Consider the following 4,900-nt stretch of genomic DNA (forward strand, 5'->3'; position numbering starts at 1 on the left):
ATCCAAGTAGAACACTTTAAGTGGATCCATACCAATAGATTTTTAGCAAGCAAATAGAAGGCACATGGTAACACAAGCAAATAATAGATCTGGCGAAAAAAGGCAAACGAAAAAGAAGGCGAATAAAACGGCAAAGGTGAAGTGGGGGAGAGGAAAACGAGAGGCAAACGGCATATAATGTAATGCGAGGGATAAGGGTTTGTGATGGGTACTTGGTATGTCTTGACTTGACTTGACTTGGCGCGAATCTCCCCGGCAACGGCGCCAGAAATGGCTCGTTGTCGGGAGTCCAAATCTTGACCTTGCGTAAGCCTCCCCGGCAACGGCGCCAGAAATCCTTCTGGCTACCTCTTGAGCACTGCGTTGGTTTTCGCTTGAAGAGGAAAGGGTGATGCAGTAAAGTAGCATAAGTATTTCCCTCAGTTTTTGAGAACCAAGGTATCAATCCAGTAGGAGATCACGCACGAGTCCCTCGTACCTACACAAATAAATAAGAACCTCGCAACCAACGCGATAAAGGGGTTGTCAATCCCTCAACGGTCACTTACGAGAGTGAGATCTGATAGATATGATAAGATAATATTTTTTGTATTTTTATGATAAAGATGCCAAGTAAAATAAAAGGCAAAAGCAATAACTAAGTGTTGGAAGATTAATATGATGGAGAATAGACCCGGGGGGCATAGGTTTCACTAGTGGCTTCTCTCGAGAGCATAAGTATTACGGTGGGTGAACAAATTACTGTTGAGCAATTGATAGAATTCAGCATAGTTATGAGAATATCTAGGTATGATCATGTATATAGGCATCACGTCCACGACAAGTAGACCGACTCTGCCTGCATCTACTACTATTACTCCACACATCGACCGCTATCCAACATGCATCTAGATTATTAAGTTCATAAGAACAGAGTAACGCTTTAAGCAACATGACATGATGTAGTGGGATAAACTCATGCAATATGAAATAAACCCCATCTTGTTATCCTCGATGGAAACAATACAATACATGCCTTGCTGCCCCTGCTGTCACTGGGAAAGGACACCGCAAGATTGAACCCAAAGCTAAGCACTTCTCCCATTGCAAGAAAGATCAATCTAGTAGGCCAAACCAAACTGATAATTCGAAGAGACTTACAAAGATAACCAATCATACATAAAAGAATTCAGAGAAGATTCAAATATTGTTCATAGATAAACTTGATCATAAACCCACAATTCATCGGTCTCAACAAACAGACCGCAAAAGAAGATTACATCGAATAGATCTCCACGAGAATCGTGGAGAACTTTGTATTGAGATCCAAAGAGAGAGAAGAAGCCATCTAGCTAATAACTATGGACCCGAAGGTCTGAGGTAAACTACTCACACATCATCGGAGAGGCTATGGTGTTGATGTAGAATCCCTCCGTGATCAATGCCCCCTCCGGCGGAGCGCCGGAAAATGCCCCAAGATGGGATCTCACGGGTACAGAAGGTTGCGGTGGTGGAATTAGGTTGTTGGCTCCGTATCTGGTAGTTTGGGGGTACGTAGGTATATATAGGAGGAAGAAGTACGTCGGTGGAGCAATGTGGGCCCCACGAGGGTGGAGGGCGCGCCCAGGGGTGATACGTCTCCAACGTATCTACAATTTTTTATTGTTCCATGCTATATTATATTCTGTTTTGGATGTTTAAAGGGCTTTATTATACACTTCTATATTATTTTTGGGACTAACCTATTAACCGGAGGCCCAACCTAAATTGCTGTTTTTTTCCCTATTTCAGAGTTTCGCAGAAAAAGAATATCAAACGGAGTCCAAACGTAATGAAACCTTCGGGAACGTGATTTTTGGAACGAACGTGATCCAGAGGACTTGGACCCTACGTCAAGAAAGCAACCAGGAGGGCACGAGGTAGGGGGCATGCCTACCACCCTAAGCGCGCCCTACACCCTCGTGGGGCCCATGTTGCTCCACCGACGTACTTCTTCCTCCTATATATACCTACGTACCCCCAAACTACCAGATACGGAGCCAAAAACCTAATTCCACCGCCGCAACCTTCTGTACCCGTGAGATCCCATCTTGGGGCCTTTTCCCGCGCTCCGCCGGAGGGGGCATTGATCACGGAGGGCTTCTACATCAACACCATAGCCTCTCCGATGATGTGTGAGTAGTTTACCTCAGACCTTCGGGTCCATAGTTATTAGCTAGATGGCTTCTTCTCTCTCTTTGGATCTCAATACAAAGTTCTCCACGATTCTCGTGGAGATCTATTCGATGTAATCTTCTTTTGCGGTGTGTTTGTGAGACCGATGAATTGTGGGTTTATGATCAAGTTTATCTATGAACAATATTTGAATCATCTCTGAATTCTTTTATGTATGATTGGTTATCTTTGCAAGTCTCTTCGAATTATCAGTTTGGTTTGGCCTACTAGATTGATCTTTCTTGCAATGGGAGAAGTGCTTAGCTTTGGGTTCAATCTTGCGGTGTCCTTTCCCAGTGACAGCAGGGGCAGCAAGGCACGTATTGTATTGTTGCCATCGAGGATAACAAGATGGGGTTTATTTCATATTGCATGAGTTTATTCCTCTACATCATGTCATCATACTTAAAGCATTACTCTGTTCTTATGAACTTAATACTCTAGATGCATGCTGGATAGCGGTCGATGTGTGGAGTAATAGTAGTAGATGCAGGCAGGAGTCGGTCTACTTGTCACAGACGTGATGCCTATATACATGATCATACCTAGATATTCTCATAACTATGCTCAATTCTATCAATTGCTCAACAGTAATTTGTTCACCCACCGTAATACTTATGCTCTTGAGAGAAGCCACTAGTGAAACCTATGGCCCTCGGGTCTATTTTCCATCATATTAATCTTCCAACACTTAGCTATTTTTATTGCCTTTTATTTTACTTTGCATCTCTATCATAAAAATACCAAAAATATTATCTTATCATATCTATCAGATCTCACTTTCGTAAGTGACCGTGAAGGGATTGACAACCCCTTTATTGCGTTGGTTGCGAGGTTTTTATTTGTTTGTGTAGGAGCAAGGGACTCGTGCGTGGCCTCCTACTGGATTGATACCTTGGTTCACAAAAACTGAGGGAAATACTTACGCTACTTTGCTGCATCACCCTTTCCTCTTCAAGGGAAAACCAACGCAGTGCTCAAGAGGTAGCAAGAAGGATTTCTGGCGTCGTTGCCGGGGAGTCTACGCAAAAGTCAACATACCAAGTACCCATCACAAACTCTTATCTCTCGCATTACATTATGGGACATTTACACCTGTGCGCCTAACTCGAACCCACTACTCAGATTTGCCCCTAATTTTCAGGTATGCTCAAATTTGCCCCTCCGCCGTTAGTTCATCTTATAAATATAGCCTTTTGTGCCGTTACCGTTCGGTCAAAGGGCTTTGACCGTCTAAGGGGCGTTTATCAGACATTTTGCCCCTGCCTCCATGTGTCACTTACACGTGGGACCCACTCAGAAAAAAATAAAAAGGAAAAATTGTTTCCCCCACCCACTCTATCCCTTTCACTTACATGTGGGCCCCTCATGGCCTCTCTCTCTCACCTCCCACCTCTCTCCCTCTACCTCACAGCCTCTCTCTCTCTCTCAACTCCGGCGACCGCCGGCTGCTCAGAGACCGTGCGCTGCCGCCGCCAGCTCCAAGAGCGCCGCAACCCTCCCTCCATCCATCCCCCCCTCTTCCTCCCCCCCCCCCCGTGGTGTAACACCCCGGATGTAACTTTCCATATTTGTAACTCCAACTCTTGCCATTTCCGGCTATGTGTTATGATATTCCCTTCGTGGTCGGGGTTTGTCTTTCGTTTTGCATTTTGTTCATGTCATGCATTTCATATCATGTCATCATGTGCATCGCATTTGCATACGTGTTCGTCTCATGCATCCGAGCATTTTCCCCGTTGTCCGTTTTGCAATCCGGCACTCCCACCTCCTCCGGCGCACCCCTCTTGTTTCTTTTCATGAGCGGGTGTTGGACGTTCTCAGAATGGACCGAGTCTTGTCAAATGGCCTTGGTATACCACCGGTAGACCACCGGTCAAGTTTCGTTCCATTTGGAGGTCGTTTGGTGCTCCAACGGTTAACCGGGCAAACGGAAAGTCCGTTTGTGTGTTGCGGCAAAACCCCTCTCTAAACAGCCCAAACCCCTCTAATTCACCTCCATGCTCTCGGTCATTTGATCACGATCGTGTGGGCGAAAACCGTGCTCCATTTGGAGTCTCCTAGCTACCTTTAGCTATAAATATGTGAGACTCCCCGAAATTTCCGGATCCCCGAAACCCTAAATATCGCCCTCTCCGCGGCCGGACGCGTCCGCCGCCGCCGGACGAACCAGCGCCGCCGCGCCCGGCCAATCAGGGGCTGCCACGTGGCCTCCGGCCACCGCGCACGCCGCCGGCCCGCCTGGCCCGCAGCAGGCCCCCCGAGCCCGAGGCTCCCCCGCCGCCGCGCACCTCCTTCTTCCTCCGACCGCGCCGCCTCGCGCCTCCACCGCGCCGCCGCCTCGCCGCCACCGCAGGTCGCCGCCGGACCTCGCCGGCGCCGCCTCCGCCCGCGGTCCCACCCGCCGGACCCGGGCGCCGCCGTCCCCGACCGCCGCCGCTAGGTCGCCGCCGGCCCCGTGCGCCCCCATGCCGGATCCGGCCGCCTCCCTCCTCTCCGGACCGAACCCCGGCGACCTTCCCTGTCCCTCCGGCGAACAGCTCCGGCCGTCCTCATTTTCCGCGCCCCGGATCTGGATCTGAGAGATAAAGGGTTGACCTCGTTTTTCCTCCAAGTCTTTTCTGTCACATTATGTTGCTCTGTTCATCGCATCATAACTCTCTGCATATAGCTCCGTTTCATGCGTGTAATATATCAAAATGTTCGC

Source organism: Triticum aestivum, chromosome 5D (assembly GCF_018294505.1).
Source record: "Triticum aestivum cultivar Chinese Spring chromosome 5D, IWGSC CS RefSeq v2.1, whole genome shotgun sequence".
Lineage (NCBI taxonomy): Eukaryota > Viridiplantae > Streptophyta > Magnoliopsida > Poales > Poaceae > Triticum > Triticum aestivum.